The 25047-nt window shown below is 35.4% G+C and overlaps 1 protein-coding gene across 1 annotated transcript in view; it reads left to right on the top strand.

The window, feature by feature from the left end:
• Positions 1 to 1749: 1749 nt before the first annotated feature.
• Positions 1750 to 25047, top strand: part of LOC111052237 (neurobeachin) — a 790401-nt gene continuing 767103 nt past the window's right edge. The window contains 1 exon segment of the mRNA XM_039439449.1: positions 1750 to 3596. The gene's annotated coding sequence lies outside the window, so the exon portion shown is untranslated.

Raw genomic sequence — 25047 nt, 5'->3', positions numbered from 1 at the left:
GTGTGTATATGAGTGTATATGCGTCTGTGTACACGATATCTCATCTCCCAATCAACGGAATGACTTGGAATTTGGAACTTGAGGTCCTTACACTATAAGGATCCGACACGAACAATTTCGATCAAATGCAATTCAAGATGGCGGCTAAAATGGCGAAAATGTTGTCAAAAACTGGCTTTTTCGAGATTTTCTCGAAAACGGCTCCAACGATTTTGATCAAATTCATACCTAAAAAATTAATTGATAAGCTCTATCAACTGCCACAAAACCCATATCTGTAAAAATTTCAGGAGCGCCGCCCCTTGTATTCAAAGTTTGATTTTAGATTCCCAATTATCAGGCTCCAGATACAATTTAAACAAAAACTTTCAAGTGGAAAAGATTGACCATAAAAATCTCTACAATCAATGTCCAGTAGCATTTCCACCTTAAATTGAAAATAAGCTCGAAATTCGAGAAAATGTGATTATTCAATTGCAAACTGTTGGCAACTGTTGATTCTATTAAATCATTCACTATGAAGAGATAGCAGACCTCATGTGTCTCCAGCGTTATAATCCTGTCACCAGCTGGCTCAGATCTTAGAATAGTAGACTTGAGATGCGCGAGAATACTAGCGTCAGTTGATCAATTTTAATAACGGCAAGGAAAGTTGTGTGAGTGCGCCACACCAAATTTTTTGTATGTTTAAAAACATAAGTTTCTATTTGAAAGCAAATAAAGCAAACTTCTCGTTGTTCCAGAATTGAAAACCTCCAAAACTCACCAATCAGTCTAAGGATATATGCACCATCAATTTTTAACGCTAATTTAAGTGTACATGAAGATATTTTTATGTGTTCCAATCATGTTTTCATTGAAAACCTAATTTTTGTTTGAATGTGGATGTTACATAGATATATTCAAGGCCCATATGCACAGTCTCAGTTGAAACTGGGATAGATTGGCAATTAATTCATCCCGGTATGAATACAAATGAATCATAACAAACATTTTATTAAATTTTAATAAACGCTTTTATACCTTCATGTAATCGTAAATCAGAGTGGTTGGTGAACATGACCTTGAGAGGTTTTTCATCCAAGATAGCCAATGTTTCCATAATACTAGTAGTTCTGTGAAGAGTAGACCTCACGCAGTATTCTCATCCAGAAGTACCTGATTGAAACCATAGACCTTATGGAAATACAGCAATAGACTGGCTTCTCCACACATCTGTGTAATCACTTGTTAGCTGATTTATGATAATAATTGTATAGCCTGATTTTTACTCTAATATTGGCGTATGAAGGTGGCTCCTTCTTTCTTTTTATATCATCCTTGAAATGCAAAATTTCCAAAAACCTTGTATATACGTCGACGCGCAATTAAAAAAGGAACCTACCTGTCAAATTTCATGAAAATCTATTACCGCGTTTCGCCGTAAATGCGCAACATAATATAAACATATAAACATTTAAACATTCAAACATTCAAACATTCAAACATTCAAACATTCAAACATTCAAACATTTAAACATTCAAACATTTAAACATTCAAACATTAAAGCTCCGTTTACACCAAAGTTATTAACAAAATGTGAATAACTTAATCCTTATAGATTCTATTAGATTGAACATAACTTATCATACACATGATGAACATATGTGTTTGTCAGGTTCCGTTCAATCTAATAGAATCTATAATGATTAAATTATTAACACTTTGTTAATAACTTTGGTGTAAACGCAGCTTAAGAGAAATGCCAAACCGTCGACTTGAATCTTAGACCTCACTTCGCTCGGTCAATTATTATGTCTATTAGGTTCGTAAGTCACCAAGGGCTACAGTGATGAGCTCCTTGAACTCATATACTTCCCATAATAACTTATGTACTTCTCATTGAGCCAATGCTGACTTGACTCCCATTTCAGGAAGCAAATGAAACCCAGAAACAAGCTCTCGTACTGCAGTCAGTATTCAAAACCCGCTAAAACGTCCGCAATCGATTTAGGAAGTGAGTAAATTGGAAGCTGAAAAACCAACAGAACTCGGCACTCAGTGTGATATCATCCCTTGCCACCCCAGGATCTCTATTACCTGTAGCCGAGTCATCTATCATCGCTTCGGCAATGATCGGGCACCCTCGGCAATGATCGGAGGGTAGTTACCGACCGGGAGTCTCCCTTCCCGAGAGCCCAACCCGGCCTCAGTCGAGAGCGGGACGTCGCACGGGACGGATCTCACGGTTTTTGCTCCCCTTGGCGCATCTAGTTCTACCCGTTCAGGTGGTCTGAGTGGAATCCTCATTTGAAATACGGTTGGAAATCGAGTTAGTGTTGGGGCAACTTGAGTTTGTGTCATAAAGTTTGGAAACAGGTGTATCGGTAACACCTGAGTTTGAAGGCATGGTACCGTACGGTTGTCAACGCTTTTCACGTTATAAGTACAGTAGTTTCCCCAAATAAAATCGTCGAAAAATAACGGGATTTTGTGAATTCAATCGGAAGGAAGTGGAAGATATTTTTTGAAGACCACAACGGAAATCACAACGTGGGTGGTTATTGTGAAGGCAGCGTGATACAGTGTTGAGAGTTATTGCTTCGTTAGTACATTGTTCAACATTTCTCACGTTGTGATTCAACGTTCCTATTGAATTGTTTGATAAATATTCTCGAAATTGAGTATTGGAGTCATAGAGCCTCGAAAATATTGAGAGGGTTGAAATCTATATAAATCAAAGAGAAACACCTGGATTGATATTGTTCAACGTCTCTCACGTTGTGATTCAACTTTTGTATTGAAATTATTTGAGAAATATTCTCAAAATCAAGCATTTAAGTCATTGAATCCTTGAAATATTGAGAGGGTTGAAATCTATATAAATCATAGAAAAATACCTGGATTGATACATAGAGGCATGATACAGGGTTAGAGATCATAAGTGAACATTAATTACATCCATAAACATTTCATTGAAATTGTTTTGGAATACGAATAGAGCTGGCGTTGGAAGTTTTATATTTTGTGAAATCTGGAGAAATTTGTGGGTTATGATAACAATTGAGTTTGAAGCGTGTGATAGCAATTGAACTTGACGGCAAGATTATTGTGGATGTTTTTGATAGTATGAACTATCATTCAAACATTCATCATTTACTACTTTCATGAACAATTTCTAAGGAAAACCGTTGAAGTATTGTTAGCGTGAACGGTGGTAGATTGTGCTGCAAAGAATCTTGAAGAGTTTGGAGGTTTTGTTTATAGCTTGAAACACAAGAGTTTCAAAGTTAAATACAACAGTTTTCAAAAGCATATCAACCTGAAATAGTGTGTGATCTGTTCAGAAATGATTCTCCATTGCTTTTTGGTTGTCTCAATCCTGGCAACGATAGTGTGGGGACTGTTTTATCATGAAACAGAATCTCCAGATTCGACGGTAGAAATAATATAATCAAAACATCGTTTACGTCTACAAGAATCATTGTCAACGATGGGGGAATAAGTGCTTCAACTTGGTGTTATTTGCAAAATATGTTCAGTGTTCTAGTTATATAGTAGAGTGTTCTGGAAACTACGATTTCTCCGTTGGAGTGGAGTCTTCTCCCCATAACGAGTTTGATGATTAATATATTTATTGTTATTTGTGTATTTTGTTTGTAATTTATTGTGATTGATTTGTTTCTAGTTGCATGAGATTTATTAGGCCATTCAATTGTTTTAGAGAATATTTTGCTTCATTTGCATGTGAATTAGTTTGAATGCTTAAATAATACTTCAAGTTTATTAAGCTGAATAATCTCATTATATAATCCAATCTGATGAGTTAGAATTAACTGAAGTTTTCCTTCAACCTTTTGTTAAGTTAACAAATTTACAAGGGATTGGAATTAGATTGAACGCTGATATAATGATACTTCAAGTAAAACCCCTTTTATTAAAACATTTTAACATACCCAATTTAATAAAAGGGTACTGCAAGTATTATATTGTTTTTATTAATATGAATAAAGTAGCCCATATATAAGTGGAGTGATTTCATACTCCAAGTATTATAGTAGGTCAATTTTATTATTATATAAGCGTAATAATCGCTATATATAAGCCTTCTGAAATGTAGGGAATATTTATTAAAGTTTTCCTTCAAACTATTGCTTCCTTTAACCTACTCACAAGGGATCGGATAATTGCAAAATAGTATGATTTCTACTTTCATTTATATGTATTGAGAGTTTCAGTTTTTCCAATCACAAATAGATTGAAGCCATAATTAAGGTCTCTCTCAATGGCATATACATTAAACAGACTACAGAACATTACCTTGATTATTCCTGATTGGTTAAATTACAAATTTTCAAATTTGTTCAAATAATATAGCAAGAAATCTTTCTTCCAAATCTCCTTATTTTGATTACGTGATATTGTAACTTCATATTACATTATTATTAGTGAAACTTATTATTATTACTTGCATGAAGTTATATTTATTATTTATTTATATTTTTTACAGAGAAGCACTGATTGGGAGAGAAACACTAAGGATACTCCTTGTACTATTTCTCTCCCAAATTTAGATAACACTTTAAAAGTCCAAAATAGGGTTATGGTTTCACTTTACTGAAATTTAGTCAATTTTTACTCAAAAACGAAAAAAATTAATGTAGTAGATAATATATATAGCATGTTAGCTTCTCGATTTCAAACTGCATGAATTTCGATATCATATTCAAGCTTATAATTATTATGAGAATTATTGTTCTGCTATTTGATAAATATTGAGTCCTTTATCAGAAGAGGCTTTCATGGCATTATATTGAAAAAGCACAGTACCATATCGATGCTACTGTTTGCTGATGATATTGCTGATAATTGAGAGTTGATATACTGATTGCTGATGATATTGCTGATAATTAAGAGTTGATATACTGATTGCTGATAATTGAGAGTTGATATACTGATTGCTGATGATATTGCTAATAATTAAGAGTTGATATACTGATTGCTGATGATATTGCTGATAATTAAGAGTCGATATACTGATTGCTGATAATTGAGAGTTGATATACTGATTGCTAATGATATTGCTAATAATTGAGAGTTGATATACTGATTGCTGATGATATTGCTAATAATTGAGAGTTGATATACTGATCTCTGATGAGAAATTCATAGTTTATTTCTTCCTCATTTCATTTACGTTAAATTTGAAAACAAACTACGTGTTCAATTTTATTATTTTCACATTATTATTAGTTTCATGATCCTTCAACACCATGCTAACTATCATAACCATGATTACTACTCATTACTGCCTAAAAAGCAGTCGTTAGGTCATGTCAGAGACCCTGAAATTGATCAGTTGCGACCTGAAAACTCTGACACCAGACCTGAGCCAGCCAGGTCATAACATATTATTATTATATACTACTCTTGAACTGCACTTGTCCAACATCAATATATTTCCTTATTATTCATATTGTGTCATAAAATATGTGGTTCATGTCAGTAAATCCTTGTTTATTAGTCACTATGTATTTGGGCAATAATCATATCTATCTATAGCTGATGTAATCATAATTATAGTGGGAATCTAAACTGAATACATTCATGTAGTTTATTGTTCCCATCTGCAATGAATTGCAGCTGTGTCTAAATATATAATGTTCCATTGCAATGTATTCATAACGCACACTACAAACTAGTCCATAAATTCATGAAGTCAAATAATGGGACAAGTTAATTACTCCCAGACGGTGATTAGTGTGATTTAAATTGTTGTCAATTCATGTCTCTCTCGCTTCATTCACTCTCAACATGATTTGTATAGTTATACCCTCTTCTCCAGTCTGTCCCATATATTCATCACATTTGTACTTGCTGTTCCACCAATTCTTCTTATTTTTTATCTTCTCCTACTTTATCTTTTTCTTCTTCTTCCCGTCCTCCTATTTCTTCTTCTTTTTTCTTTTTTATCATTTTTCTTCTTCTTCATCTTCTTCTTCTTCTTCATCATCATCATCATCTTCTTCTTCTTCTTCTTCTTCTTCTTCTTTTCTTCTTCTTCTTCTTCTACTACTTTTTTCTCTTCTTCTTCTTCTTCATCACCATCGCCTCCTTCTTCTTCATCTCTTCTTTTATCTACTCTTTCGTATTTCTCCCTCAATCCTGTACTCGTATGCTATTGGTCTTTGCATCTATCAAATATTTTTTTCCTCAATCATAATATTCCTTGTCTTTTATCTCTTCCATCAATAATAATCCTCTTCAAATCTTTCAATTCAATTCATTCATTCTCTCTCTTGTTTATATTCTTCTTTCCGATACTTTCCTCACCCGTACTCCTTATAGGTTTCTTTCAACAGTAACTCCTTATAAACTTTCTAAATCCCTCCTCTTTTTTCCCTTCTTCTATCTACTTCTTCGTATTCCCCCCTTAATCCTGTTCTCATAATAATTTTATGCTATTGGTCTTTGCATCTATCAAATCTTTTCTCAATCATAATATTCCTTGTCTTTTATCTCTTCCATCAATAATATCGCTCTTCGAATCTTTCAATTCAATTCATTCATTCTCTCTCTTGTTTATATTCTTCTTTTCGATACTTCCCTCACCCGTAATCCTTATAGGTTTCTTTCAACAAAAACTCATTTCAAACTTTCTAATACCCTTCTCTATTTTACTATATATTTCTTTTTATTGTTGTTCTACATATTCTATCTATTCTAATCCTTATTCTATTCTTCCTCCTCCTAATCGATCATCTTTCTCCTTATACACATTCTACTTCACAACTTTCTCTCTCCTCATTCCATACTTCCTTCTTCCTCTATCCTCCCATCTCTCACTTCTTTCCATGTCACCCCTACTTCTCTTTCTTGCTCCTTCATCCTCTGTTTCCAGTTCCCCCTTCTCATCACATTCTCTTTCTCTCTCTCTTCTCCTACTCATCGTCACCATCCTACTCACCAATCTACTACAATAATATAATCGGTTCGACTGGTACTCGTATATCGAAATCGACTGTACACATTATCGCTGAATACTAATTACCAATCAAAATACACCCACACCCAGCGCCACCACTCCTCCTCCTCCTACTCCTTTTATCACTCTTACTTCTTCTCCTACTCCTCCTATTCCTCTTTCCACCTTATTCTTCCTCCTCCTCCTCCTTCTCCTCCACCTCTACCTCCTCCTCCTCCTCCTCCTCCTCCTCCTCCTCCTACTCCTCCTCCTCCTCCTCTTCCTCCTACTCCTCATTCTCCTCCTTCTCATCCTACTTCTTCTTCTTCGTCTCCTCCTCCTTCACCACCTCTCACTCCTCCTTCTCATCCTTCTTTTTTATTTATTTATTATTTTTTTTATTTTTATTACAATAATTACATACATAAAGTAAGTAACATTACACATATGCAAGCTCTTTCGAGCATGACCGCATACGGGAGTATCGAATACATACATAAAATTATGAATTTCACATGATACCGATTGAAAAAAAAAAAAAAATATATATATATATATATATATATATATAATATATATACAGAATTCAACAAGAATGAACTTTGAAGATTTGATCATCAGAAATTTTTCTTCTCTTAAATATTCTAACTGACAATGATATTAGTTGAGCTTATGACATATGAAGGAAGTACTTGGAAAATTGTTAAGTTTACAGTGACGATACAATAGCCATCATTCTTTTTGTGTAGTTGAGGTGTTGATATTGTGGTAATTATTCATATTGAATGAAAAAGACTAAGAAATTGTCAAAAAACCACTGATTTATTGATACTTAGAAAGACCGGTTTCGGTTATACACCATTGTCAATCTCTGATAACCTATCAGAGATAAATTCTATCTATAAATTTATCAGAGATTGACAATGGTGTAATAACCGAAACCGGTCTTTCTAATTATCAATAAATCAGTGGTTTTTTGACAATTTCTTAGTCTTTTTCATTCAAGCCATCATTCTCTTCCGTCTCCTCCTCCTCCCTCTCTTCCTCCCCCTCAACCTCTTCCTTCTATTACTCCTCCTCGTCCACCTCCTACACCTGTCACTCTTCCTTCTCCTTCTCTTCCTCCCCCTTCTCTCATTCTTACTTCTTCTTCTTCGTCTCCTCCTCCTTCACCACCTCTCACTCCTCCTTCTCATCCTTCTTTTTTATTTATTTATTATTTTTTTTATTTTTATTACAATAATTACATACATAAAGTAAGTAACATTACACATATGCAAGCTCTTTCGAGCATGACCGCATACGGGAGTATCGAATACATACATATAAATTATGAATTTCACATGATACCGATTGAAAAAAAAAAAAAAATATATATATATATATATATATATATATATATATATACAGAATTCAACAAGAATGAACTTTGAAGATTTGATCATCAGAAATTTTTCTTCTCTTAAATATTCTAACTGACAATGATATTAGTTGAGCTTATGACATATGAAGGAAGTACTTGGAAAATTGTTTAAGTTTACAGTGACGATACAATAGCCATCATTCTTTTTGTGTAGTTGAGGTGTTGATATTGTGGTAATTATTCATATTGAATGAAAAAGACTAAGAAATTGTCAAAAAACCACTGATTTATTGATACTTAGAAAGACCGGTTTCGGTTATTACACCATTGTCAATCTCTGATAAACCTATCAGAGATAAATTCTATCTATAAATTTATCAGAGATTGACAATGGTGTAATAACCGAAACCGGTCTTTCTAATTATCAATAAATCAGTGGTTTTTTGACAATTTCTTAGTCTTTTTCATTCAAGCCATCATTCTCTTCCGTCTCCTCCTCCTCCCTCTCTTCCTCCCCCTCAACCTCTTCCTTCTATTACTCCTCCTCGTCCACCTCCTACACCTGTCACTCTTCTTCTCCTTCTCTTCCTCCCCCTTCTCTCATTCTTACTTCTTCTTCTTCTTCTTCTTTCTATTCCCTTCCACGTCATCCTTCTCTCACTCCCCTACTCTTGACCACCCTACTCTACTCCTTCTACCCCCTCTTCCTACTTACTCTTCCTCCTCCTTCTCTTCTCCTTCCTACTCCTTCTCCTTCCCTCCCTTTGTTTCACCATCTCAAAAACCAATTCTACCAACACCCGTTAATCACCACTAAACTATCACGTCAATTTACGACCAAATCAGACTATAATAAATTTTTTCCAGCGTGATCAACCTAGACTGGACTGACTATTATTGTACCAATAGATCTACCTCCGTTCAAACCGTTATGCTGCATTCGAGCCTTAATAGATGAAGAAGAAGAAGAAGAAGAAGAAGAAGAAGAAGAGAAGAAGAAGAAGAAGAAAGAAGAGAAGAAGAAGGAAGAAAAAGAAGAAGAAAAAGAAGAAGAAGAAGAAAAAGAAGAAGAAGAGAAGAAGAAGAAGAAAAAGAAGAAGAAGGAAGAAGAAGAAGAAGAGAGAAGAAGAAGAAGAGAAGAAAAAGAAGAAGAAGAAGAAGAAGAAGAGAAGAAGAAGAAGAAGAAAAAGAAGAGAGAAGAAGAAAGAAGAAAAAGAAGAGGACGAAGAAGAAGAGGAAGAAGAAGGAAAGAAGAAAAAGAAGAAGAAAGAAGAAGAAGAAGAAGAAGAAGAAGAAGAAGAAGAAGAAGAAGAAGAAGAAGAAGAAGAAGATGAGAAAGAAGAAGAAGAAAAAGAAGAAGAAGAAGAAGAAGAAGAAGAGAGGTTTGATCTGATTTATATGCAACAGGGGAATAAGAAGAATAGATGTATGTGGAAGAAAGAATGGATTTTGAATATAGAATACTAGAAAAGGTATGATTAGAGCTGTTGAGAAATAAGTGACAAAGGAAGATTGTAAACAAAAAATTCAAATTTATGTTTGCAAGAGAAATACTTTGAGGTAAAAATTGAAAACAACGAGAGAAGAATTTATTAGAAGAAAATAGAAATGGTATATAGGAAAACAGCGCATAGAAAGCAGACTAAAAATAAGGAAAATACCAGAAGAGGAGAGAAAATTAAAAAAATAGTTTCCAAGGGATGAAAAATAGTCCGGCTTGATTTGCATATTCCAATACTTGGCAGTACTTCCTTATTGAGCTGGTATCTGTTTTGTATTCATCTCATGTTCCACGATATTCTCAGAAAACAAGAAGGAAATTCAATTACTCTAATTGAATGAGTTTTCTCGTAGCTCACGTCTTTCTTTATTTCCTAATAGATTGCTTCCCCTCTTTCTCTGCTGCAAATTGAACTATTCAAGTTTATTAGATTCAGTCTTCTTCGAAATATTGGTCTTGCAGTAATGGAATTCAATTACTGTATTTCTTTGAATAATTTATTGAGAGTTCAAGTTTTCTGTGAGTTATTATTCTTCATTCATTATTACTGCTACAACAATAATTGGATTTTTTTGTGTTTCCAAGATTGAACGATGCTCGCATAGTAATTAATTGGAAATATTCAAGGTTTAAATTTTTCAAGGAGAAAAGAAGAACAGCAGATTGTGCTTGAATGTTAAATTAAAAATATTCAAGAGGTCGAATAAAAAGAATACAGTTTCATAATTTGTAGTCTCTTTACTTAGGATAACGATCACACATAAGTAGACTATGATTAAATAGAATTTCAGCGATGAAGTGCGAATGGAAATGTTGAAGGTTAATGAATATCAACCTTCTCTTAATAAAAAAGTACGTAAATTTGGTTTGAAAATTGCTTTATCTCTAAAATATTTAAAAAGCTATAAATGCTATTTTGAATATTCTTATAATAAAATCGAATTTACTTAATTGTATTGTTCCAAGCAATAATTTTATAGTTTTCGAAGTTATTTGATATACCAACCTATTTAAAAAATGTTATAAAATATAGGATTGTTATTTCTGATTAAACTGATATTAAGTTGACATTCAAGAGGAATCTAGTTCTTCGACTCTAGTCGAGAGCATGTGTTTTCAAATGGTGACAGTCGTGGAGACTAGAATCGACTAATCTGAGTGTCACCATTTGAAAACACAAGCTCACGACTAGTGTCGAGTCTTTTCTCGACCTGAGTCGCGTAAGTGTGAGTTGAGCCAAACTCATTAAAATTCAAATTCAAATGATCTTTATTCACAAAAAAAGTAATATAGCAGCAGAAACATTATATAAATAGTGAATATTTCCACGCAGAGACAACAAGACCTTTCTCATAGACCTCTATTATCTCTTGAGTGATGATATTTTTAACTGGATCTTCCATTTCTGGATATTAAAAATTAGTTCTTCATCTCTCCATAATGTTGTTGAAAGAAAGATGATGTGGTAGGTACATATTGAATGAAAACGACTTGTAATAATTGTCAAAACCAAGACTCATCTATTATACCAATTACATAATTATTCTAGTTTTGGTTGGTACACTGTTATGAACCTCTAGTGAACTGATATTCCACTCACTTATACGATTTCTTTATTCTTCTCATTTCTCTTGTTAGAAAAGGGTGCAAATTAGACTGAAATTCAGCAAAATATGCTAGGTTGTATGCAAGCTGTATCGAATGGAAAAAGAAGAAGAAAGAGAGGAAGAAGAAAAAGAAGAAGAAGAAGAAAGAGAAGTAAAAGGAAAAAAGAAGTAAAAGGAAAAAAGAAGTAAAAGGAGAAAAAGAAGAATAAGTAAAAGGAGAAGAAGAAGTAAAAGAAGATGAGGAAGAAGAAGAAGAAGAAGAAGAAGAAGAAGAAGAAGAAGAAGAAGAAGAAGAAGAAGAAGAAGAAGAGAAGAAGAAGAAGAAGAAGAAGAAGAAGACTAAGAAGGAGAAAAAGAAGAAGAAGAAGAAATAATTGGCCAAAGTAGAACTAGCCTGGAATCCCGAAGCAGCGAAATCAAGTTAGCAGCTAACGGAGACAGTGGAATGCTGCATTCTCCATCTCTCAGCGGATAAATTATTATTGTCTTTGTTTGCGAGCTCTTATTAATCTTGCTTAGCGCCATACAATTGGAGCAAATACGACAATCAATGGCTGGCTCCAACTGTCAGATTCACCTCAATCTGTCAGCATTGGGTGAATGGAAAGCAGCGATGTTAGTCTTGGAGGAATGCTGACTGTCAGCTCACTATAATGCGATAAACTTCCCGACTGAATTCCTATTGATAGTTCTTCGAGAAGATTTAGAACGGATTCGGAGTGGATGAGAGAGAAAAAGAGTGTGTGTGAGGTGGAGGAAGAGGGAAAGGTAATAGGAGAAACTAAAGTAGAGAAAGGTGGAAGTTTTGGTGTGGGCGTAATAGAGAAGGAATTGAAGTAGTGCGAGGAGGGGTGAAGAAGGAAGAAGGATGAGGTGGATGAGAAGGTGGTGGAGAAGGTGTAGGAGGAAGTGGTGAAGGAGGACGAGGAGGTGGGGGAGAAGGTGAATGAGGAAGTAGAGAATGAGGAGGAAGAGGAGGAAGGAGTGGAGGAGTATTAGGAAAAGGATGAGAGAGAGCATTTATTTAGGATTTTTGTTAAATAATAATTATACAGGGTGTTTCAGAAGTAGTGTCGAGAATTTTAGGGTATTGTACCTGGATGCTAGGAGACTACAAATGTCATATTTGAAGTGTCCAAAACTCAGCGGTTATCCTTATAGCTGCCATTTTGTTTTTTTCACTTAAAAATTTTTATCTCAAGAACGAAATGTTGTATTGATCTGAATTTGGCATGAATATTTATGCTATAAAAGAGATCAACTATAAAAAATAAAAAAAAAAATTTTTCGTTGAAATTTTTCAAAATGGCGGCCATTTTAAATTTTTGATGGCGAATATCTCGAAAACCGTCCATTTTACAGAAAATTTACAAGAGACAAAAAAGTTAGCAAATCTTTTCACAATTTCAATGATACCTAATTTATCAAGATTGGTCGAAGAATAACAGAGAAATTATTTTTTTTCGTACTGCATGCTGACCACTTTTCACCATTAAAGATCAATATTAATTTTTTTTATAATTTCATGAAAACCGTTCTTATTACAGAAATATACAAGAATAACTTTCCTCCAAATTTTATTTACATTGAAAAATATTAATTTCACTCAAATCGGTTCACTGATACTAATGCAGCAATTGCTCAAAATGCCGTCCTTCAACTTGATTACACAGTCTGCACCTTTCAATCATGGACCGTCGAACTGCTATAAAAGCATTTTCATCATCTTGAATGGCACCTGCTGCAGCAACCACTCTTGCCACAAGGTCTTCTTCGTTTTCTACTGGCGTGCTGTAAACAAGGTCTTTCATATGCCCCAGAAAAAAAAATCTAAAGGGTTGAGGTCAGGTGAACGTGCGGGCCACGGTACTGGTCCACCCCGCCCAATCCACCGCTGACGATAGGTCATGTTCAGAAAGTCCGTAACAACATTTCCGAAATGAGCAGGGGCACCATCATGTTGAAACCAAATTATATCTGTTTGCAAGAGGCACATCTTCCAAAAGTTCTGGTAGTATGTCTCTAAAAAGTAATGTACGTGGGAGAATTCAGACGATTAGGAAGAATGTATGGTCAAATCACGCGATTACCAAGATACCCGCCCAAACATTCAGCGAAAATCTATGCTGATAACCACGCACTTTGACCTCATGAGGATTGTCTAGGCCAGACGTGACTGTTGCGAGAGTTGAAGATTCCTTCTCTTGTAAAGCTGGACTCATCGGTAAATAACACATTTTCTAGAAAATTTGGTTGGATAATGTCTTGCTGAAGAAACCAACGGGCACAGTTTACTCTTGGCTCATAGTCGCGTTCAACCAATGAGTGAACTTTTTGAAAGCGGAAGGGGTGAAGTCTTTCCTTGTTTAGTACACGCCACACAGAAGAAGCACTTGAATTGATTTGCTTTGCAACTGCTCTCGTACTCGTTCTAGGATTGAAATCGAATTTCTGCAATACTTCCTCTTCAAAAGCAACATTCGAACTGCTCGTGGCCTACCAGCAATTACCCTGTTCCGTTCAAATGAACCAACTTCTCTCAGCCGATTGTGAGTTCTTGTGAACACCTGTCGGAAGGGAGACGGCGGTTTGGAAATGCAGCTGCATACATTCTTCTTGCTTCGGTCGCATTGCCAAGAGCTGCTCCATACATGAAGTGAATATCGGTGTACTCCAGCGAACTAAATTCCATTACAATAATTAAATATTTGTGTAGAAGCAACGTGAGAAAATATTGGAACTGGAAATTTAAGATAGAAATAAGACCTAGGAAACGTGAGACTAAGAAATAGGAAGCACTACATCTGGTTCTTTACTTTTAATGAAACAACAATACTTTTACAAGACAAACATTATCATCTGAAAACCATTGTAAAATCATCTGTTTGCCCATATGGAGCCATACCGAGTTTCAAAGCTTCATCTTAAATACATCTGGGATTTGACTCAGATACCAAGTTGTCAAGTTATTTGAACTATTACACTCTGAGCCATTCATTCTGCCATCCATTATCTGCTCTCTCATTCTTAGTCGTTCTGTTTTCCTCTCTCTCTCCACGTATTTAAGTAAAATTAGCGCTCATCTTAAGTTTGAATTATTAGTAACATTGAATCTCTGTCCAAAATTGTCTAAGTATGTGACGATCCTTTATCGTGGCTACTTAAAAAACTAGTTTCCGTAAATTATATTATGAAACATCAAGGCAGCAAACCATCTCTAAATGAAATAATAAATTTTCAGCGTTACCACTACTGATAACAATATCAGATTGAATCAGTCTCTTCCAGTAAATAAATTGAGAGTTCATATTACTTATTATATTATTTATTCTATTAATTATAAAATTATTATATGAAAGTCTCATTTATAGGTTAAGGAAATATTATGGTCCATATAAGAGATCAAGGTGTGTTCATCAGTATACCGCCGTTGACTCTGACCAAATAAATAAATTCTCAGTTCTAATATCACACAGAGTTCATGTACCCATAAAAGTGAGAACCTTCATACATTTATCCATTTTTTTGTCTCTTTTCTGTATAGGGCTACTTGTAATATAATTATAAAGAAAATATCACTTTCCCATTTTCCAGTGATATCACTTGAAAATGGCATAAATGACCGAAACATGTTGTTATAAAATATTTTAAAAAAGGGTACTGAGATTTTTATTTTCTTTATATCCATTTTTTGTGTTGTCCATGCTCTCCTTGGAGCAGAATGTCACAAGTATTATTCCATCCACTTACAGAATATTATGCTATCTATAAAGTATTCGTTTCTCATCATTTGTTACATTAATCCTCCATCGCAGACTTATCTCTTTTTTTTTTAATTTTATTTTTCCCATTTCTAATCCCTCCCTACCTCACTTCTTTGTTGTATCATCGTGAACTTTGTCTTTTTATTCAACCTTCCTCATACGAATACAAATTATCAACTGTTTTTATTCTATCAAATAAGATCTAGTTTCAGCTATCCAAGATCCATTTTCTAATGGTATAAAAAGCCCTTCTGATACAAATACAAATTATCAAGTACTCTGTCTATTCCATCAAATAAGAACTAGTTTCAGCTATCCAAGAGCCATTTTTATAGGGTATAGATAGCCCTTCTGATACAAATACAAATTATCAAGTTCTCTTTCTATCACATCAAATATAATAACTAGTTTCAGCTACCCAAAAGCCATTTTTAAAGGGTATAAATAGCCCTTCTGATACAAATACAAATTATCAAGTACTCTGTCTATTCCATCAAATAAGAACTAGTTTCAGCTACCCAAGATTCATTTTTAAAGGGTATAAATATCCCTTCTGATACAAATACAAATTATCAAGTACTCTTTCCATCACATCAAATAATAACTAATTTCAGCTATCCAAGAGTCATTTTTCGTTATTAATAGCCCAGAGCTCTTACTAATACAATGATTGATATTTTCTTTCACTCATCCACTTCTTTTCCTCTCCTCTTTTGCTCACTCTGTTCCTCTTCCTCTTTCTCTTTTCCTCTTCCTTCTGTCTCTTTCACTTGTCACTTCTAGTACTGCTATCCCTTCGCTTCCGTTTGAAAGCAACACACAACTTATAAAGCAACATACAATGATTGATATCTTCTTTCACTCATTCACTACTTTTCCTCTCCTCTTTTGCTCACTCTGTTCCTCTTCCTTTTCCTCTTTCTCTTTTCCTCTTCCTTCTTCCTCTTCCACTTGTCACTTCTAGTCCTGCTATCCCTTCGCTTCCGTTTGAAAGCAACAAACAACTTTCGATGTGCCGAAACTCAGTCGTCTGTCAGGCTTTGGAGGAGAAATTTGTTCCGGTCGATTCACTTGAATCTGTCAGCTTTGGTTAAACAGATAGCTTTAGGGCAACTGACGGGGAATGTTGACTGCTGGTTGAAGGAGTGAAGTTCACTATGGCACCAAACATACACAAACACACAGACACACACATGCACGCACATGCACGCTCAGTGTCAGTTGCTGGATGGATCGGAAAACTGAAATGGCAGCCACTGAGTAGATAGCATTTTCCGGGAAAACGCATTTCCCGGATGGGTGAATGGGTGAGGGGGTGAAGAGGAGTTGGGGGAGTAGTTTATGAGAGAAAGGTGGAGGTGGGGGTGGATTAGGAGGAGATGGAGGAGGATTTGGAGGGTAGTGTTGATGATGAGGAGGTGGAAGGGGAAAAAGAAGAGTGGTTGGAGGTGGTGGATGTGGAGGAGATGGGGAGAATGATGTGGAAAAGGGGAATGAAGAGTGATGAAGGGGGAGGGAGAGTAGAAGAAGGATGAAGAAGAAGAATGGAAGGAGGTTTTGATGAAGAAGGAGTAGGAAGAGAATGATGATCAGGACGAGAGAAGAGAGGTTGTGGGGAAAAGGCAAGGAGTGAGAGAACGATAATGAGGACGAAGGAGAGGTAGGAGATCTGTGGGAGGTGGAAGAGAAGGATAAAGCTGTAAGGTGGAGGGGAAATTTTAGAATTGGTTGGAGAAGATGGAAGAAGAGAAAGTGATAGAAGAGTAGGGATCAGTGAATGGGTAGGGGGGTGGAGGAGGACTGTCAGGAGGAGGAGTAGGATGAAAAGTGGGGGGTGTGGATGATTATAATGAAGAATAGGTGGAATATGAATCAGAGTATGAATAGAGAATAGAGGATGAGTGGGAAGTTGGAAAGAATGGAGAAGAAGAGAAAGTGGTGCTAATAGTAGAAAAGAAGATCAGGTTAGGTTAGATTGGGTTTGTTAGGCTAGGTTAGGTTTGACAAGATTAGGTTAGGTTAGGTTTGACAAGATTAGGTTAGGTCGAATTTTTTTAGGTTAGGTTGACCTTTGACCTACGGAGAAGTCCTTTACTACTTTTGTTTATAAGGAAGAGATGAGGAGGAGAAAGTGGTGGAGGAGGAGTAGGAGAAGAGGATGGGAAATCTGTATGTCACGGATACCAAGTTGTCAAGTTATTTGAACTACTGCACTCTGTGCCATTTATTCTGCTATCCATTCATTGTCTCCTCTCTCACTTTTCGGCCGTTCTCTTTCCCTCTAATTCAAGTATCTATTCTTCTTCTTCCTCTTCTTTTAGAGCCTGTCCGCTACGAACGTGGGCGATCAACATGGCGATTTCCACTTTATCCACGGCAATACGAAATATTTCTATGGAGCTTTTTCCACACCAGGATCGGATGTTGTTTAGCCAAGAAATTCTTTTTCCACCTGGGCCCCTTTTTCCAAAAACCTTTCCTTGGGAATCACCCGTAAGGCTAGCTTCACACGCATTCGGTTTCTTTCGGTTCGGTTCGGTTCGTTACCGAAAACGAATGAGGCTTTCATACATGTCAGGTTTTAATTCGTACGGTTCTAATTAGGTATTTTCTTCTCAAACACAGCTGTGTTTGGATTTTCACAGCTCATGCTGGTATATTTAGATATAACAGCTGGTGTTAAATTGTAAGATGTTATTTCTTGAACAACAAAATTTTTAAGTTAATTAAAAATTGTGAATTATTTGAATAGTTTCTTTCTGATTATGTTAATTTTGGATGTTCAGAGAGATTTTTTTTTAAATTTAAAATGTTTTCCTTGTTTTGACACATGGTATATAAACTTCGTCTCTTCTCTCCATTGATGAAATCATGAAAATTTATGAATATTTAATATTCGTGGAAAAATAAAATGAAAATGAAAAAATAAAAATTCTCTCTGAGTTTTAATTTATAGCTCTCATATTTTTTTAGCAAACTATTCATTGAGAAAAAAAATGTTCCTGTGAACTAACAGAAATAAATTGACCATATGATTTTGACTTGGAAAATTTTGAAACAGATAATCACGATATCAGGTTAAAATAAAAACAAAAAAAAGCGTGTGTTAAACACTTTGTTTTTTCCTGTTTCCCTAGCAACGAATTCGAATATGATGAAACCTATTCGTGTGGAGGGGGCGTTCGGTGCTATGCGGTTGCTATTCGGTACCGAATTCAAACCGAATCATCGTTTCACACTTATCGGAATTTGCCGAAAACGAAACGAACCGAACGAGTGTGAAACTAGCCTTAATAGAGCATATCTTACGTCGTTCCTCATTACATGTTCCAGATACTGGATCTTTTTGAATAAGATGGTGGTGATTATGCAATGTTTCCTTGTTTACTTTTATCCAAGTTTCTCAAAAGTAATTATTTTCAATTAAAAAAGATAACCATGCTCAACTATCATAGTGTAAACCTATTGGTGGATTAACTTTGAAGAAAATTGTTGTTTTTCAAGTATCTTTAGTCAGTGAAGAAAATTGTTGTTATTATTCAGTGAAAATGATAGGACGGCATAGTTGCCAATATTCTTTCACCGCCTTCTTTATAAGGTAGAAGGGATTCAAGTCATATCGGTTTATCTGATATAAATAATATTTTTGATTCTTGTTAATAGAGATTTATTTTATCGCAAATATAATTATTATCAAATTCACCAACCACTTATATCTTAAAATGAATTCTCGTACTTGATTTAGCATATTCTGGTAGTTCATTATATTATACTTCTTCATGAGGTACAAACGATTTAGCAACGATGTAGAGTAGGAAAAGGATAGAGCTATCTGCTTTGTCAGATTGATTGATTGATTGAGTACTTTATTTATGTAGATTACAATATATACTGGCCTTACACTTATATACAATAGCTTACAATACAGCAAAATTATAGATGAATTTACATAATATAGACTTAGAAAATAATTACTGTATATGATACAGTAACTGAACTGTATATATAAAATACTGAACTGTATATGATATGAAAAAGTAATTTGTTAGATAATATTCATATTGTTATGCATCTACATAGATTGGCGGAGCTTTGGACATATCAATGTCCATTCTTCGGAAAGAATATTAAAAATATCCTCCCCACTAACTCTCTACCAAAAGATGACAGACCTTGTCAGATGACAGACAAGGATAGCAACACCAATGTTGATCAGGTGCTGACTTGAAACGTGAATCTCCTTGTACAGTCTTACTGATAGACATACCTGTTGTAGCTCTCTGCTGAACCCCCATTAGCGGACGGGTGGGATTTTGATTAGATGGGTGTGGGACGGAAATGGGATCAAATTTGAGATGGAATGGGATGTGGGATGCCAACAGTCGGTGGGGATTAATTGGCCACCATATGGGCCAGGATTGGCTCAGGTCTGGTGAACTCCAATCCTCACTTGCATTTCAATGCAGCATGCTTAGAGCCTGAGCTGCATTTCGATTCTGGATGCACTCAGCATAAGTTATATTATTATGAGTGTGGCCCGGGTTAAGCGACGAGCGCTTGGGAGTAGTGTATATGGGTGACCCTTATTGCGGCGGAGCATGTATTCTTCTTCATGTTCTTCTTTTCTTCCTTTTTCTTCTCTCTCTTCTCCCACTTCTCCTTTTTCTTCTTCTTCTTCTTCTTCTTCTTATTCTTCTTCTTATTCTTCTTCTTATTCTTCTTCTTATTCTTCTTATTCTTCTTATTCTTCTTCTTCTTCTTCTTCTCTTCTTCTTCTTCTTCTTCTTCCCCTTTTCCTCCTTCATCACCCACACCTGCTTCTTCTCCTTCTCCTCCTTTTTTCCCCTTCTCCTTTCCCTTTTTCACCGTTATCTTCATATTTTTTCACGAGGTTGTTTATTTATTTATTCACATCAATTGATTTATATCATTGATTTATAATCAGCTGTGCTGAATAGTGAGTTGTGTTTTTTCTGGCTCTAAATTTTGTAAAATAACTCCAATTTTCCAATTAATGATGATTTGAGTGTGATATTTTTGTTTTTTTATTCTGTTTTCAACCGTCAAAATTTAAAAATCTTAGTTTTCGTTGATTTTGAGTGAAAATGGACTAAATTTTAGTAAAGTTAAATCATTACCCTATTTTGGACTTTTAGAGTGTTATCTAAATTTGGAAAAGTAATAGTACAAGGAGTATCCTTAGTTTTTCTTTCCCAATCAGTGCTTCTTTGTAAAAAATATAAATAAATGAATGAAATGAAATAGTAAAACTACAACAACATATAGAGGCTTACAGCTTTATGCCAAAACAAGCCTCATTGAAAATCAATTGTTTACACAAACCGAAACTAAATTAGTAAGAAAGAAAAACGAAAAACAGTTTGGAAGAAACATCATAAATGGAAAATAGCACAAGACACAATAGAAAATAGAGAAAATAATACTGAAGAAATATTAAAAAAAATAGACTTATTGAAAAAAAGAGAATAGGTTTCCTTATCCTCTTCCTCCTCCTATTTTTTTATCATTCTTCTTCTTCTTCTTCTTACCCTTTCTCCTTTTCCTCCTTGTTCTTCTACTCCTCCTATTTCTCCTTCATCTTATTCTTCTACTTCTCCTCCTACTCCTCATTCTTCTCCTTCCTCCCCTTGTTCTCCATCTTCTTCATCTTCATCTAATAGTCCTTCAGTTGCAGAATCTTTACTTGTACGTTCAATGATAAATTGATCAACTGCTGTTCAGAATATTATCACCTGTTAATCGTTCTTGAAAACTAGCTTGACCTACAAATATCAACAAACTACATGCAGTTTTCCGTGTTTTTCTTGACAATTACTTATCAGATTACAAAGTTCGCATGTTCAATACCTAATATTCAAGTCTTGACCTTGATTCAATTGATATGTTGATAAGGTAACCCTGCACGCGAATTTATTTCAATTGACCTTCAACAAAATAAACGGTTTAAAAAACGTTTAGAAGTATAATATAGAAGTGCGATTATGAGGCCGGTGTAAATTATTTCCTGTTTCCGTGCTCGTAATAATCAATTTGGGATTATTATTTCGAAACGCATAACTCTGTAAATTATTGTAGGTAGAATATTTCTCTACTTGCTCTGTAGTATACGCTACAATCTAATATCTTAGTGGAATGATTTGGAGGAAAAGTTGAATACCAATAACTAGTAGTTCTGTGAACAGTAAACCTCACGCAGTATCCTCATCCACAAGTACCTGATTGAATCTATAGACCTCATGGAAATACAGCAATAGACTGGCTTCTCCATACATCTGTATAATCACCTGTCAGCTGATTATTTATGATGAATAACAATTCTATAGTCTGATTCTTACTCTAATATTGGCGTATGAAGGAGGCTCTTTTTTCCTTTCATATTATCCTTGAAATGCAAAATTTCCAAATATCTTGTATATACGTCGACGAGCAATTTAAAAAGGAACATACCTGTCAAATTTCATTTGACAATGAAAATCTATTACCGCGTTTTGCCGTAAATGCGCAACATAAAAACATTTAAACATTAAGAGAAATGCCAAACCGTCGACTTGAATCTTAGACCTCACTTCGCACGGTCAATAATAATCATAAAATAAATTTCATAAGATTAGATTAATGACTATACTTCAATGTATACTCTCTTGTGCATCAACACTGAAGTATCGTTTGATTTTTGAATAGAGTCGATATTATTGCTCCATGCAACCCAATGTCCTTTTAGAGTTCTCTAAATAACTCCAGCTCCCCAGAAATATGAACAATAGAGAAAGGCCCGATCACTCAAAAGTCTGTTGGAATTCACGGTGATTGAGACTATAATTACAGAATAAGTCCCAAAAAATTGTCACTTAATGACAGTTTAAATTCAACAGATTTTCGTGCAACCGGGTCAATATTCCTGAAAACGCTCAAATATGAACTCGTTCACAACTGAGCAGATTTTACCGTCCTCATACGAATATCAAGGCGTTTATGAGAGACCCAATTTTCGTGAGATATATGCGAATTATCGGGGTGAAATTTATGGGGTCCACCGTTCATCATCCACATTTACTTGCGAGATAATTCACGCGTTCTCCCGAAATCTGGCTGAAATTGAAAGATATATTCACACCCTACAATAATTCATAACGGTGCACTGAACTAAATGAGCTAGCTGTAGTCAACACTTGGAGAAAATTAGAGACACGCATTGTACTGAAATCTTCCCTCTTCCTCTACAGACATTTCCATCCTCGCTCATTCCCTCACACTTTCTCACTCTCACTAACTCTGTCTCTTTTTTTCTCTCTCTCTCTCTCTCTTCTAAACTATTTCATCACCCTCTAAACTTCCTTCCTTTCTCAAAGACTTCATCCTCTCTCACTCACTCTCTCCCCCCCTTTCACACTCACTCTCTCTCCCTCTCTCTCTCTCTCACACACACACACACACACACACACTATCTCTGTCTTTTTTTTCTCTCTTACAAACTATCTCATCACCCTCTAAACTTCTTTCCTTTCTCAAAGACTTTTCATCCTCTCTCACTCACTCTCTCCCCCCTCTCACACTCACACTCTCTCTCTTCTCTCACACACACTATCACTGTCTCTTTCTCTGTCTCTTCCAAACTATCTCTTCACCCTCTAAACTTCTTTCCTTTCTCAAAGACTTTTCATCCACTCTCACTCACTTTCTCTCACCCACTCTCTCTTTCCCTCCCCCCCACTCGATATCTCTCTCACACACGCACACACACACTATATCTCTGTCTCTTTTTCTCAATTCTCTGAACTACTACATCACCCTTTCAACTCCGATCTTTTCCTATCTCTGTATCCTGTGGAAAACCCCCCCCCTCAAATTCTCCATATTTCTTGAAACGTTTACCCTTCCCCTTTTTGAACTACTTCTCTACCCTCCCTTCAAACACGCTCCATTTTCTATTTCTGTACCCTGTGAAAATTGTAGGGGGTAGGGGGACTAAATCCTCCCACATTTCTTGAAACGTTGTAGTCTCCCCCGAGAAAATTAGAGACAAGCACACTACTGGAATTCCCTCTTCACTACTCCACACTCCTCCACAAATCCTACAAAATCCCCTTCTCTTTTCTCCCTCTAGATGCCACCCCCCACCCCTTGAAATCCTACAAAATCCCCACCTCTTTCACCCCTCTAAACGCCACCTCCCCACTCTCTGAATCCCCTAAATCCCTCCGAGTCTATTTCATCTACATTTCCATTTTGTGAAGAGCGACTCAGAGTGTGTGAGATGAGAGATATATATAAAGCACTCCATCTTTCAGAGACAAAGCTTACCATTAGCGAGCTATGTAATTCTCAAACTGTTCCTGCTTCTGCTCTGTTGCGTGGTTCACTTTAAAATGTCAGCTTTGTTTGAGTTAGGAGTGTTTCTGATGTTTATGAGGGGTACTGACAGTGTAGAGTTGATATACGATTGAGCTCTGTGGTGAGATTCAGTTTAGAATGTCAGTGTAGGTTGAATGGGAAGTGTTTATAATCTTTATGAGCGATACTGACAGTTTAGAGTTAAAATACGATTGAGCTCTGTGGTGAGATTCAGTTAAAAATGTCAGTGTAGATTTAATGGGGAGTGGTGGTTTTGTTTATGGAGGATACTGACTGCTAAAAGTTGATATACGATTGAGCTCTATAGTGGTTTTCACTTTAAATTTTCATAATTGTTTGAGTGGGGATCGTTGGTGTTTTTTATGAGAGATGATGACAGTTTGGAGGTTCTGTATGTGAGACTGTTAGTGTGTTAGTGTGAGTGCGGGGTGTTTACATGGTTTTAATAAAGGGAATGAGTATGTGTGTTGGTGGATGTAGAGAAAGGGATGTACAGCAGTGATATGAAGAAGGAGAGGGAAAGATTCATGAAGAAGGAAGAAGAAAGGAAGAGGAAGAAACTGATAAAGGAATAAAGGAGCAATGAGATGATGGTGAAGAAGAGGGAGAAATTTATGAAGAAGGAAGAAGAATTGTAATAACATTGGTAGATAAAGTAATAAGGTAGTCCTTGTGCTATTTTTCTTCCAAATTTATAGGTGACAATATCGGGAAAATTGGTCTACTCATTTATTCAGAATGCCATTCAATAGGCTCCCAATATTAGCATGGGAGTACAAACCCGAAGGAAAGCGAGGCATAGGAAGACCAAGGAAGAAATGGATGCCGGTACAGGCCAATAGAGCCTAATCCTTGTAAGAAGATGATGATGATCATATGATTAGTGATTATGTCCACGAATAAATGATGAATAAATGATGATGATGATGATGATGATGATGATGATGATGGGTGACAAAGTCCAAGATAAGGTTAGAATTTCACGGTATTTCAAGGTAGAATTTTGAACAATTTTTATAAAATTTTAGTCCAAAATTAACATGAAAACTATAAATTTTGAATTTTGATGGCTTGAATTAATAAATTGATCAGAAATATTCCACTCAATTACCACTTGTAACAAATAAACAATAATAATTATTGTGATAGAAGTTGAATATTATAAGTGAATGTGATGAAAGTAGGTGATAATTGGTAGAGAAGAAGAGAGAGAAATATAAATCTGAGTACCCTTTTAAATTATTTCGTCACAACATGTTTCGGCTACTAATGCTATTTTCAAGTCAAAAAGAATGTTTGACGAATTAAAATTATGAGAGAGAAGTTTATGACGGATGAAGAAATAAATCAGAGAGATGAAATGGTGGAAGATTTCCAGTAATTCAAGAGGTTATGTGAGGGAGAATCTTTGGATGCAAATAGAAGGACTGGAATAGTGGTGATGTACATGAAGAAAGGAGAAATGAAGAAAGAATACAATAGGAGGACAGAAAGT

Source organism: Nilaparvata lugens, chromosome 12 (assembly GCF_014356525.2).
Source record: "Nilaparvata lugens isolate BPH chromosome 12, ASM1435652v1, whole genome shotgun sequence".
NCBI classification, from domain to species: Eukaryota; Metazoa; Arthropoda; class Insecta; order Hemiptera; family Delphacidae; genus Nilaparvata; species Nilaparvata lugens.
This window is presented reverse-complemented; position numbering and strand designations above follow the sequence as displayed.